Genomic DNA, 15,270 nt, shown 5'->3' on the forward strand with positions numbered 1-15,270 from the left:
TAACAAAATAGGATAAAATGATATTATGAATATAATTTAATTAAATAATATCATCTTATCTTATGTTTAATGGGTGTAAAAATTAAAATAAGATAATTTATTTATTGATTAAAATTATCTTTCATTAATGTTTATACAATTTAAATTATTAATGTAATTTTTAAAGATATAATAAGATATGTAAGTTAAATCTTAAAAATTAAAAATAATTATGTCTATTTTAAGATGATTAAATTATCCTATACCAAAAGGATGATTAATCTTCCTTTTAAATTTATTTTTTTTAAATATAAATCAAACATAACATAGAATAATTATTATCTTATCATATCATTCACCCTATACACCAAACATAAGATACTTTTGTTAGAGAAAATGCTAAACTCATCATTGCAATCTCTTATATAGCTCATTCTAAGAAGCTTCTTTAACCACCTCTTCATCTTTATCCTAAAATCAAGGAAAAGCATCAAATACAATTATGACAAATTTCAATTAAAGATTGCATTAATTTAACTTACTTGATAGAAGAATTTTACTACTTTAATTTGAATAAAGTAAAACTCCTAAGATAATCAAATAATATTGTAAACACCATTTTGTATTATTATTATTATTATTTCTCTTTTTCTTTCTTTCTTCTTCTTTTTTTTTCTTTTTCGATTTAGCTCGATAGAAATCTGAGTGCATTAAATGCACTTTTTCCAAAGTCTAAAATCACGGCCATCGCCATCACGACAGTCACCTGATACCCTGTCTAACTTGACAGCGTGAATCTTGGCCACTAAAAGTCTATCACGCCGATTGAAAATATGAGATTTGAATCTCAGAAAATCTGAGATTTGAATCTCAGAAAGCTCTATAAATAAAGTTTTTTACCTACAAAAAAGAAAATGGAGGATTGAAAAAAACTCAAAAACTCTACAAAAGCAAAAAAAAAAAAAAAATTTTGTCAAAAAAAAGTTTTTGTAAAAAAAAAAAAATCACAGTCCCCAAGGTAAGGAAATTTATCACCAACATAAAAAAAAAAAACACAAACAAAAAAAAATTGTGGCTGAAACTTTCAGGCCAGATCTGCGTCGTTTGAGATACTTTTAAGTGAAACGGAGGTTGGATTTGTTTTTAAAGGGTTGAGGGGAACATTTTAGTTTTTTTTTTTAGATTTTTGATCACCAGCAACGGGGGCTGACAATCAATGATTAATGGTGATGATAACGATGACGATGACCTACCAATCCCTTTAGGTTTTGTCTAAAAAAGAAGAGGGGAGAGGTTTTTTTTTAAAGATAAGAGAATAACTGATAAAAAAATTTTAGGGCCTTTTATATAAACGGCCAAAACCAAAATGATATTGTTTCAATAAAATACCAAAACGACATCGTTTTAAGCCTTAAGGATCCTCACGTCAACCCGTGACCTGACCTGGGGTCCGCATACTCGACCCGTGATTCGCTTTTCTTTCAGCCTCTAACCGGTTCAATTGAACCGACTCAGATCGAACTGCTGACGACAGACCGAATCGTCAGACCAGACCGCGTGTTGATCAGACTGTTGACCGATCTGATTCAGGTAAAATTTTTTTTTAGATTTTTTATATATTAATTTTGTTATTTTAATTATTATTCTTAATATTTATGCATGTTAAAATATTTAAATTTACCAAAATAAATTTTTATTGTTTTATAATAATAATTAATAAATAAATGATGAAATATATAATAAAATCTTTTTATAATTTTGAATAAATTTTATAAAATAATTGCTAAAAAAAAAGGTTATAATTAAATAAAAATAATAAAAAATGTGAGAAAATAAAATTTTTATTCGACAATGAGATTTAAAAGTACTCTAAATAGTGTGCCTACGAAATCTCTAAGTGAGAAGATTTTTTTTAAATACTACCAATATATTGAAGTATTTATAAAAAAATTTTCAAGACAATAAAATTTTCTTTTTTGTTAATAAAAATAAAATTAATTTATTTATTAAAAAAAAATAATATAAATAACGAAAAAGGAAAATTTATCCAATGAGAAAATTCTAAAAGTATTTCGAGTAGTGATACTTTATGAAATCTCTAGGTGATAAGATTTTTTTAAAATATTACCACTCTATTGGAATATTTATAGAAAAACTTTAATATAATAAAAAAAAAATTTCTTCAAAAATTTAAATTAAAATAAAAATTAAATAAAACAATTAATAAAATTTTTAAAAAAGAGAATAAAATATGTGCATCAATATGATAACATTCTGCATTGCATGCATAACATAGTTTTTTTTATGAAAAGTAAATTTGAGCCTCCAAAGGTAAAATTCTACGGTATTTCAAGAAATGATACCTTAAAAATCTCTAAGTGAGAAATAATTTTTTTAATGTTACCAACATACTGAAACATTTTAAGAATTATTTTGATAAAAAAGGTTCTAATTTATTTTTCTTGAATAAAATTTGAGCATTAAAAAATAAATAAATATAATAAAATTAAAAGAATCAATTTCTAATAAATGAAAAATCAAGAAAATTACTTTATAAACATCGAAATTAAGATTGTTTTCTATCAAAATAAAAGGATAACATATAGTTAATTAGTACCATATTTAAACGGGCGCTATAGGGGTGCTAATCTTTTCTCACGCATAATCAATTTCCTAACTCAAACTATTTCACAGACTATAAAATTATTTTTTTAATAAATTTTAATTAATTTTAAAACTTTATTAAAAGGATGAGTTTTAATAGGTGACCAATCACACCTAGCCAAAAAAGATTGGTGGTGACTTCGTTATTTTTATTTTGTTTTCAAATTCATTGGGTGCACATAAAACTGTTATGACAGCTTGGCAATTCCACTGGAGATGCCATTTGTTTTTTAGAGTCAGACCAAAATTAACTACATGTTATCATCATATTTTGATTTAAACAGTTCTAATCAGTTTCTTATATTTTTATTTTTCACTTTTAACAAAAAAAATCAAAAATAAAAAGAAAAAATTCACACATGTTTCTTTTACTATGCCTCTTATGCTTTATTTTTCTGTATGTATTACTTTCAATAAATTAGGATATACTTGCACACACAATGACACAATGCATCTTATGCATGAGCTCTATACCCTGGCTTCATCCATTATAGAAGAAAGTAGAGTACCTATACTCTCGTGAGGTGATAACCTCCGTAATAGCAAGTGAAATACTTTCACTCAAATTGAACCTTTTCCATTCATAGCCTGTAATGGGTAAGGTTCGGGGTGCCTCACTAGTCCAGTGTGGAGGACAGTGAGGAATAATTTGAGAACCTTTAGACACATGTCAATCCAAATCCAGAATGTAATAAGCCTAGAAAACTAGCCTTAGGTAGAGCCTCGTCCACCTTCTTGTAGGAAATACCTAAGAATAAAAGTTATGTGTAACACAAAACAAAACAAAACAAAACCAAAAAATCTCAAAACTTAAAAAAAATATTTTTTCTCAAACCACATCCTCGCACTAACTCAATTTTGTTTTGTTTTCTTTTTTGCATTAATCATATCATACAGTTTTCATATTTGCTTTAGGACATATTTTTCCAAAGAAGTTTTCATGGATCTTATAGAACTACATATTTGCTCATCCTTAGTCAGTGTTTCATGTAAGCTGTATAATAAAGTACATGTTTGATTAAAAAAAGTTCAACAAAAGAATAGAGATTGCTTACCTATTGACTTTATGTTTGAGTTACCCGAGAAGGTGCATTTGGATCTCACACAGAATAATTTAGAAGACTTACCCATCATTTGAGGTCAATTAAATGAAGAAAGAAAAGAAAACTTTTGTAAGAAGTATAGGCAAATTGCATCCCTCATTTCAGTAATGATTGATGAAAAGCTAGTCAGGGTAGTTATACAGTTTTGGGATCCATCCTATAGATTCTTCACTTTTAATCAAGAAGATTTGATATCAACTATTAAAGAATATTTGATTTTGTTTAGAATAGAATTACAGTATCCAGATAAAGTGTTTACTTAAAAGTCGAAATTAGGTTATCACAAAAAGTTGGCCAAGCTTATAGGGGTTAAAATGGAAACCATTGATTCATTCACAAAGCCTAAAGGTGAACATCTTGGCATCCATTGAGACTTTCTCTGAAACTTCATTCAAGGGCATTTAAATGATGATCAACGTATAGTTGTGTTTGTTTTAGCATCGTATGGCATGGTAATCTTTTCAAAGACTTTGGGTTATATTAAAATAACTGTGGTAGACTTTTTTGAGCAAATTGAAACTCAAGCACTTAATCTCGCTTTAACAATCCTAGCTGAAACCATCAGGTCATTGAATTTCTCTAGATGGAATGGAAAAGGATGATTCATAGAATGTGCATGGCTATTATATGTGTGAGTCAAAAGTAATTTCAAGTGCGCGAAGAGTGCATTTTCAAATGCGTATCTACAAACAAAGCACCAATTGAAGAGTTTGACAAAAGTCGATGGCCAATATTGAAGACTAAAGAAGAATAGATCTTTTTCTTACGAAGGCTTACTGGGGATGAAATTAAATGAATGGCACTTTGGATGCCTTATGTGCCTTTGTTGTATCATGGAGGAAACGAGCCATGGATATCATTATTATGGTTATGAGGTATTATAAGTTACGCTCTATTGATGATGCTTAGGCAATTTGGTGCAAAGCAGTTTGTTCCTACTACTCATGGCCTGGTTCAAGTAGAATTTATTTACGGGGAACCAAATCCATCAAGAACCTCAGAGCAATTGATCCAAGCATGAAAGAAAACACGAAGAATGAGATTAGGACCTCTTATCAACAAAATCACTCATGATTATCAAATTTAGAAAGCAAAACAGCCTAAAGACAGTACTATCTCTTAATGACAACCCATATCAATCGGCTAATCTTTTGATAAAAGTACAATTATAAGAAGTCGAGCTTGTTAAGAAAGAATTAGAAGCTAGAAAAGAATAAATAAGGGGAGAAAATTTGAGACTTTGTGAGAAGGTGAGATAATTAAAATATGAAGCAAAAATATAAATTAGCAGATTAACAAAGATCATAAAATAACTATATATGGCCAACAATAATTTAAAAGATCTGCATCAAGAAAATAAAAGGTTGCGAGTTCAATTTAAAATAAAAAAGTCACCAAGTCTTATCTCAGTAGACAATGTGAAATGGATGAATTCCGAGAAAAAATGAACCAATGAAAGGGCAAAGCTCAAGAAAAATAAAACGAGACCACCAAAATTTCTCATGAATGTCAAAATTAGAAGGGATTATACTCTACAGCTTTAGTAAGATTGATGGAATGCCAAAAAGAAAAGGAAAGGTTGAGAGCCATGCTCACAAAAAAGAGATGAAAACATCTTAAAGTACTAAATAAAAAAAATTACTTCACCAGATGATCCAAGGGTTAGAGATGCAACTGCAAGACCACAAGAGCCATATTTCAGCAATAATAGATGAATGGTATAGATAGATTGGATTTTCACATGTGATTCAAAAAAGGATGCTCTCATAAGATAGAAAGCAGAAAGCTTAGGGAGGTAACAGTACATAGAGTACCTAACTAATCAAGTTTGCAAGGCAGTGAAGAAAAGCATGAGAGATAGTTGAAAAAGTAAAAGAATTAGAAGAGAAGTCAATCCCATAGGAGAATATGGATAGCACCTCGTAAACTTTTTAGACGAGACGAAGAACCATTATGAACAAGTCAAATGCTTCTATAGATATAATTATAAGATGGTAAATTCCAAGTAATAAAAGTTGTATAGAATCAATAAAAATTTTTAGTGTTGAAATTCATCCAAGAACAAATATCTCCCACTTGTATTCATGCATCATGTACATCATTTTCATAAAATAAGTGAAAAAATAAAATTTTTAACATATGGCATTCTAATTTTTTTCTTTTTCAAAAAAATTTTGTGGTAATAAAAGTTCAAGTAGCTCACTTATCAAAATTTTTGACCTAACCTATTCGTCATTCATACAATACCAAGACTTAAACAAGAATCATGGAGCAAGAACAGGCCAGTCGATTTAAGAGAATTGAAAAAGCTGAAGAAGAACTAAGAGGGGATCTAAGTGTAATAATGGATATGCTCAAGAAACTTGATAAGAAAAAAATAGTGGAAAAAAATCTTAGCTTTCAAGAGCAATCATCATATATGATAAATCCTATTTATCCTCCAAGGTTTGAGCTACGACCAACTTAACTTTCTTAAAGAACTAGAGTACAAATTCTTACTCTCAGTAGATATCCCAATCCTTAACTAGGAATGACATCACACCTACTCCAGGATAATTCCAAAATTTTGTTAATCCCGTTATAATGGAAAAATCCCCTGAGCCAATCTTGATCCTTGACTTGGAGGATCCCAATAAGAGAGAAAAGCTAAGGATGAAGATACTTGAAAAGTAGAAAAACCAATGTCCAACAAAAGATGAAAATATTATAAAAAAGATAGGGTCTTAAAGAGAATGAATTTTTATGGCTCCACTGATGCAGCCAATATTTGTTTGGTCCTAGATGTGATCATTCCACCTAAATTTAAGATTTTTGAATTTAAAAAATATGATGGCACAAAATGCCTGATGACCTATATCATCATATAGTGTCGTAAGATAGCAACACATGCTTGTGATAAGAAGCTATTGATGCACGTATTTTAGGATAACCTTACGTGATTTACAGCTAGATGGTATATCCAACTAGATAGGACTCGTATTTATTCTTGACAAGAGCTCACTAGGATATTTTTTACACAATATTGGCATGTCACAGATTTGGTTCAAAACTATTTATCTCTATAAAGTGTGGGAAAAAAAGCTACAAAAATTTTTAAAGAGTATAAATAGAGATGGAGAGATATGGCTGCACAAGTTCAACCTTTTCTCACCCAGAAAAAGATAACTGTCTTATTTGTGAACATTCTAAAAGTACCATACTATGAAAAACTGATAGGCAATGTAACCAAGAACTTTACAAATATAGTGATATCAAGTGAGATTATCAAAAATGCCATAAAAAATGACAAGCTCGATGCAGGGAGACGAGTGGAGCAAAAAAAGGTAGAGTTCCCAAAAAAAAAGAGAATAAAGTTCAAGTGATGAACTACGTGGGACAACAGTTAAGAAGTTTCATGCCTTATCCTGTACTAGTCTACCAAACACATTATCCTCCCATAAATAGTATTACATCCACTCCTCATCCATATTAGCCATACTAATTATTACCACAACCAATTTATCCACCTTAGTTCCAGCCATCTTTTCAGACACCCACCTATTCCTATAACCATCCTACTGTACCTGTTAAACCAGAATAGAGATCTAGTCTAAAAAATGATCCAAGAGTCCTAAGAAATACCCAAGAAAAATCCATCTTCGACCTCATTTCCATGACATACATATATTTGTATCCCCAACTTGTTGAGAAATATTTACTCACTCTTATTATTGTTGAACTCTTGAAACTTCTATTTTTCAAATGGTATAATCCCAATGTGCATTATGATTATCACTATAGGAACCCAAATCATTCCATTGAGAACTGTACTATTTTGAAACGTAAAGTGCAGGGATTAATCAATGAAAGGGTATTAAACTTTGAGACCAACCAACAAAAAACTCCAAATGTTAATAAGAACCCTCTACTGAATCATACCAGACCATTAATAAATGTCTTAATTGATGGGTAAATAAGCCACTTGAAGGAAAAAATAAATGAAGTTAAAAATCCGATGGCTAAAGTGTTTAAAGTCTTGGTTAAAGCTGACATGTTGAAGTCAATAGAACCTCAAAATTGCTCTGAAGTGATTAACTCAACCGAAAGCTGTAATTATCACAAAAGTGCTTTGGGGCATTCCATCGAGAGTTGTCACCAATTCTGTCAAGAGGTGCAGAAGTTGATGGATATAGGTCGGATAGATTTTGACAAAGAAAGAGAAGAGTTGATGAAAGCTGAAATGTTTACCATTGATTCAAAGAATAAGTTTGTGCATAGACCAGTAACAATTTATTATGATGAGAAGTCAACACCAAGAACAGAAAAACCCATCTCTCGACCAACAGTGACAATTAAAGTTTCTGACTTTTTTTCATACCAGAATGATAAAACAGTATCGTGAAAGTATGATTATGATGTCATAATTAACCCAAATACTACAAATATAATGGATGTAAGAGGTATGACCTAAAGTCGAATGTGTTACACTCCAAAAGCTTTAAAGAAAGCCAGAAAAAAGAAAGTAAAAGAAAGAGAAGAAGAGGGAAGTTAGAATAATCTTGTTGCAATATCAAAATAAGGAATGTCAAAAGCTAGTCTCTAAGAGTGAAGCTTATAAATTTTTAAAGCTAATAAAACATAGTGAGTATAGCATGGTAGAATAGTTGAACAAAATGTCAGCTAGAATTTCACTATTGTCATTATTGCTAAGCTTAGAGTCACACTGTAATGCTCTACTAAAAGTGCTCAATTAAGCATATATGTCTTATAATGTATTTGTTGAGTATGTAGAATAGTTGATAGGTAATCTAACAATTTCAAACTATATCTCTTTCAATGATAAAAATTTTTTTTCTGAAGGTTAAAGAACTACCAAAGCTCTCCACATTATTATAAAATGCAAGAGTCATATAATGAATAAGATTTTGATCGATAATGACTTATCCATCAATGTTATACCCATGACTACTTTGGCAAAATTACTTGTGGATGAATCTTACATGAAACCTAGTTATATGATAGTCCAAGCCTTTGATGAGACCCAAAGAAAGGTGTTGAGAGACATAGAAATGCCATTGTAGATTAGCTCGTGTATTTTTAATGTGAAATTTCAAGTTATGGATATCTCACCCTCATATAGTTGCTTATTGGGTAGCCATGGATTCATATGACGGGTGCTATTTCATCCTCATTATATCAAAAAGTCAAATTCATTATTGATGAAAAATTGACATGTGTGATAGGAGATGAAGATTTACTAGTCATCTAACCGGTAAATACTCCTTATGTAGAAGCAGCAAATAAAGTCATAAAGTGCACACATAGATCTTTCGAGATTGTTAACGCAACATATGTAGCTGAAAGATCTAAATTATATTCATCACACCTATCTACGACTACTAAAATGATCGTTAAACAACTTACTGAAATGGGATGGTAACCTAAAACTGGACTAGAAAAGAACTTGCAAAGAATCATAAAGCCACCAGTAGTATATCACAAGAAAAATAGATTCGGTTTAGGATATAAGCTAACAAGAGGGGATAGAATGAAAATGGTGAATGAGAAAAAAAGATAAAAGAATGGCTAATCTTGGGGGATATGAACCAAAGTCAGAACCCATGGTCATCCCCTACCTCTATGATTCTTTTCGTTCAAAAAGATATATCTACCCAGATTCACTTGAAACCCTGAATTCAGAATTTGTGAAAGAGTTTTTAGAGCTAGCCATTCAAATGGTGGATGATGGAGAAAAGAATAGTCAAAATGAAAAGCTGTTCGTGCACCTTTATCCTCTAGATTTCGAGCTAGATAATTAAAAAGTTATAGAGCTGCCAATTGCCTTTAAAACTTTTGAAAAGTAATGTATTATGGAACTTTAAATCCCTAATTGCTTTTTATGGGCATTAGGAGATCTTTTGTGATTTGTTTATGTTTGTCATTTTAATAAAAGACTTAGAAGATGCATCCATATTTTTTTTTATTATTTTTATCTTCATTTCACTTTTTATTTTCTCTTTCCATCATTTTCTTGTCATTCCATTTTTGTGTGTCAACATTCTCTTCATTTTACCCTTTGTAGGGTCCCAAATAATGAACATAAAGATAATCATAATAATAATCTTGGATTTGATTTTGAAAACTTAATTCATGTTGATGAACTTGATAATGAGGAATATTTGGTAACTATACACTGCCTTTTGATTTGTTAAAATTAATAAAACATGGAGATAAGCCAATTGAACCCCATAAAAAAATTATCAAATTAGTGAATTTGGGAGATGGTAAAAACAAAAGAAAAGTCAAAGTTGGTACATCCATTTTACCAACTAAAAGGCAAAAGCTAGAAGAGTTGTTCTGAGAATATGTAGATGTATTCGCATGATCTTACCAGGATATGCCAGGACTCAGCACTGATATTGTAAAGCACAAGTTACCTTTAAAATCAAAATACGAGCCAGTGTAGCAAAAACTAAAATATATGAAGCCGGAGATGCTACTGAAAATTAAAAAAGAAATGAAAAAGCAATTTGATGCTAGATTTTTAGAGGTGGTAAAATATCATGAATGGGTAGCCAATATAGTGCCAGTTCCCAAGAATGATAAAAAAGTGAGAATGTGTATCGATTATCAAGACCTAAATGGGACGAGTCCTAAGAATAACTTTTCTTTGGCCCATATCGATACTCTAGTGGATGATACTGCTAGACACTCCACATTTTCCTTTATAGATGGCTTTTCAAGCTATAATCAGATTAAGATGACTCATGATGATATAGAGAAAATCATATTTGTGACCATGTAGGGGATATTTTATTAAAAGTCATGCCTTTTAGATTGTAAAATGCTGATGCCACTTATCAAATAGCAATGATGACTTTTTTTCATGATATGATACATAAAGAAATAAAAGTATATATAAATGATATGATCATAAATTTTCATAAATGAGAAGATCATATAGTCAATCTCAAAAAGCTATTTGACAAGTTAAGAAGATTTCAGCTAAAGTTAAATCATGCTAAATGTACATTTGATGTCAAATCAAAAAAATTATTAGGCTTTGTGGTTAGTGAAAGAGGAATCAAAGTAGACCCGGATAAGATACAAGCCATCCAAAACTTATCTCCTTTTCATACCCCAAAAGAAGTGCAAGGTTTCCTAGGGAGATTGAATTATATTGCTCACTTCATCTCTTAACTCATTTATAAGTGTGATCTTATTTTTAAGCTTCTAAGAAAACATGATCTGAGAGAATGGAATGACGAATGCCAAAAAGCTTTTGATAAGATTAAAGAATACTTGTCAAATCTACCTATGTTGATACCACCAATCTCAGAAAAACTTTTGATTTTGTACTTAACAGTGTATGAAAATTCAATGGGATGTGTGTTGAGATAAAAAGATGAAACTAATAGGAAAGAACGAGTAATTTACTATTTGAGCAAAAAATTCACTGATTACGAGTTCAAGTGTTCTCCATTAAAGAAGATATGTTATGCATTGGCTTGGATAGCTCGAAGACTCCGATAATACATGCTTTATCACACTACTTGGTTCATGGTAAAGTTGGATCCTATTAAATATATTTTTGAGAAGCCTTCATTGATAGAGAGAATAGCGTGGTGGCAAGTTATGCTTTTAGAAAATGATATTATTTATGTGATTCAAAAGGTTATTAAAGGAAGTGCGATAATCAAGTTTCTTACCGATCGTGCAACCGAAGATTATGAGCAAATGAAACTGAATTTTTCCTGATGAAGATATGATGGTCATTGAAGAAAATGAACCTGTTGGGAAGTCTTAGAGGATGTATTTTGATAGAGCCATTAATGCTTAAGGCCATGGTATTATGGTAATTTCAATATCTCTTGATGAACATTATTATCCCATCACAGCCAGGTTGAATTTCAATTGCACAAACAATGTGACTGAATACAAGGCTTATGTTATGGGTTTACAAGCAGCGATTAAAAAGAATATCAAAGTGTTGAATATGTTTGAAGATTCAGCTCTAATCATCTATCAGTTATGAGAAGAATGAGAAATAAGAGATTCTAAATTGATCTGGTACCATAAATACATCTTTGAGTTGGTCAAATTATTCGAAAAAGTTTAATTTGAGCATTTGTCCAGAGAGGAGAACCAAATTGTTGATGCACTGGTACTCTAGCTACAATGATTAAAATATATGCAAATATTAAAATTCAACCCATCAAGCTATATGTGAAAGATGAACCAACACATTATTCAGGTGTTGAAGAAGAAATTGATGGAAAGCTATGGTATCATGACATTATACAATACATTAAAAGCCAGCAATACACGAAACATGTGATAGAAAATGATAAAAGGAATATTAGAAGGTTGGCTATGAGTTTTTTCCTAGATGGAGATGTCTTCTATAAAAAGGGTCTAGATTAAGTACTTTTAAGATGTGTGAATACAGCTGAAGTGAAGAGGATTATTGAAGAAGTGCATGATAGAGTTTGTAGGGCATATGAAATGGTCATATGATGGCTAGGCAAATTATGAGGGTTGGTTACTATTTGTTGACAATGAAAAATAACTGTATTAATTATGCTAAAAGATGTCATAAGTGTCAGATTTATGCTAATAAGATTAATGCTCCTCCAACAGCATTATACATTTTGGCTCTTTCGTGGTCATTCTCTATGTGGGGCATAGATATCATCTGTCCCATCACTCCAAAAGCTTTAAATAGGCATAGATTTATATTTGTGATGATCGATTACTTTACGAAGTGGGTAGAAGCTACATTATATGCTAGCGTGACCCGATTTGTGGTATGCAAGTTTATAAAAAAGTAGATAATATGTAGATATAGGTTCCCAGAGACAATTGTTTCTGATAATACCAAAAACTTGAACAGTAAAATGATGAATGAAGTATCACTCAATTCAAGATCCATCATCATAATTCGACACCTTATCATCTAAAAATGAATGGGGCATTGGAGGTTGCAAACAAGAATATCAAAAGAATCTTGAAAAAAAAACTAATACTTATAAAGATTGATATGAAAAGTTACCATTTGCTTTGCATGCTTATAGAACATCAATCTGAACATCTACTGGGGTGTAGACACCAGTTTTGTCCGATTTTTTTTTATAATAATAATAATGATTTTAATCATAATAATGATAATAAAATATATTTAAAAATATTATTAAAAAAGAGAAAAAAAAAGAAAAGATAAAAAATAAGGGGGCTAGTGTACGGCACCGCTATCGCCCCCCGACCAGCCTCTTGCCCAGCCACCAGACCAGATAGCCACCTCTACGGCTATTCCTATAGCCATCCTACTCCACCCAATTCTTAAAGCCCTAGCTTTTTCTCCCTTTTGCACCCTAAATACTGGGAAACACATCTAAAAAGACCTCAAAACCCTAGCTCATCTGTTCTAAAAAAAAAAATCCTTAAGCTTCTACCACTAGAAGAACATAAACACCTCTCAAAATCCTAACCCATCAGTAAGCAAGAAAAAATTCATAAAAAAACTATCCTCCCCACAGGAAGAAACCCAGTGTCGAGCCACCTGCACCAAAGAAAAAGGTATCAGTTAGTTTTCAAAAAGAAAAAAAAGAAAAAAATAATACAAAAAACTTCAAGCCCAGATCTATGATGATCGGGGCTACTTTTTGTGAAAAGGACGATAGATCTAAACTCAAGAGGTCAAAAGGAACCTCCCGATCAGTTTTGAAATTTTTGATCACCGGTGACCACCATTGATGGTGACCAGGTAACGATCAGCGCGGTGGTCCGATGATCAGACGGCAAAAGCTCTGGAGCTTTCCCTAGAGCTCTAACCTTTTTTTTTTTCTGGAATAGAAAAAGAATGAACCAAAAAATTTTTTTTAGTTATATATAGAAGCCTAAAGCCTAAAATGACGTCATTTTGAGCGTAGAAGGATGCGCGCGTGTCCGCTTACCTGACCCGAGATCCACGCAAACCGACCTATTAACACGTTTAACCAACCTTAAACCAGTTTAATTGAACCATGCACTGAACCGTCATTCAACTGGTTCAACCAAACCGCTTACCGAGCCAACCTTGTTTTTGGCCCAACCAAACTAGCATTGACCGGACGTTGACCGATCCTATTCAGGTAAAATTTTTTTTTTGAATTTTTGAATTTTTTTATATATTATTATTTTTGTTATTTTGAGTTTTTTTTTATATATTTATGTTTGATAAATTTTAAAGTTTGTTAGAATAAATATTTAATTATTTTAATAATAATAAAAGTAAAAACAAGTAAGATAATAATTAAAAATATATATTAAAAATGCTTAAAAAATAATAATAAGAATAAAATAATTTTTATTATTTTTCTGCGTAAATGTTGGAGGAAATAAAAATATATTTTTAAAAATAATTTTGCCTAGATGTTGAGAAATTATTATTAATAAATTTTTATAAAAAAATATATGAAAAAATTTTTAATTAATTTTTAAAAATTATAAAAATTGAACTTACTCTCAAAATCTGTCTAGATGTTGAAGATTTTTAGAGATGTTCATGTTTTTAAATTAAAAAATAAAAAATCTAAACCTTAAAACTTTTAAACCCCTTAAAATCTGAAACCCTAAAACCTTCAAACACTAAAATTAAACCCTAAATCCTCTAAACCCTAAAACCAAAACTTCAAACTTAAAACCCTAAAACCAAAACCCTAAAATCTTCAAACTTTAAAATCAAAACCCTAAATCTTTCATACCCTAAAATTCAAGCCCTAAGACCCTCTAAACATTAAAACCAAACCCTAAAACCCTCAAAACTCAAACCAAAACCCTAAAATCTGAATCTTCAAAATCTTGTAAACCTAACCTTTTAAAACCTCGACCTAAACCTATACTCAAAACTTTTTTGAAAGTTTAAGGATACGTGCAAAAATCTTAAGTGGAGTAATTTGTTCTCGAATGCCTCCTAGATGATGGGATATTTAAAGAAATCTTATACCATTAAGTTTTTCTCATGAGTCCTTAATACGCATTAACAATGGGGTTAATAATTGTTTAATAATAAAAAAGGAATAATAATAAAATGGGATATTAAATATAAATAGGCACACCTAATCTCTGCTTAGATGTTGGAGAGTCAATGTAGTCTCATTATATTTAAGAATCCAATTTCAAGTTTGCATTTCATCATTATGCATAGCACCTATTAGCTTACATGCATTTATTTGTTTGCATTTCTCTGTCTTTAATTTCTACTTGTTACCTGATAACACCATTATTTACTTTTTTGTATAAAATATTTTTTAATTTAATTTACTTACTTTAAAAAATGTGCAATTTTAAAACCAAATAAAGATAATATTCTAAAGGAAATAATTCTTGGTATTCTGCTTAGATGTTAGAGAGTCACTAACAATTTTTTATAAAGAATGTTATTTCATTTTAAGGATTGTTGTGTTAAATCTTAAGCAAAAAGAGTTATTTTAAATTCTACCTAGATGTTAGAGAATTTTAAGATAATTCTTTAACTTAAAGATTTCCTCAATATTCCTAAAAATGA

Source organism: Durio zibethinus, chromosome 27, assembly GCF_047325235.1.
Source record: "Durio zibethinus cultivar Kanyao isolate XHJ-2024 chromosome 27, ASM4732523v1, whole genome shotgun sequence".
Taxonomy (NCBI): domain Eukaryota; kingdom Viridiplantae; phylum Streptophyta; class Magnoliopsida; order Malvales; family Malvaceae; genus Durio; species Durio zibethinus.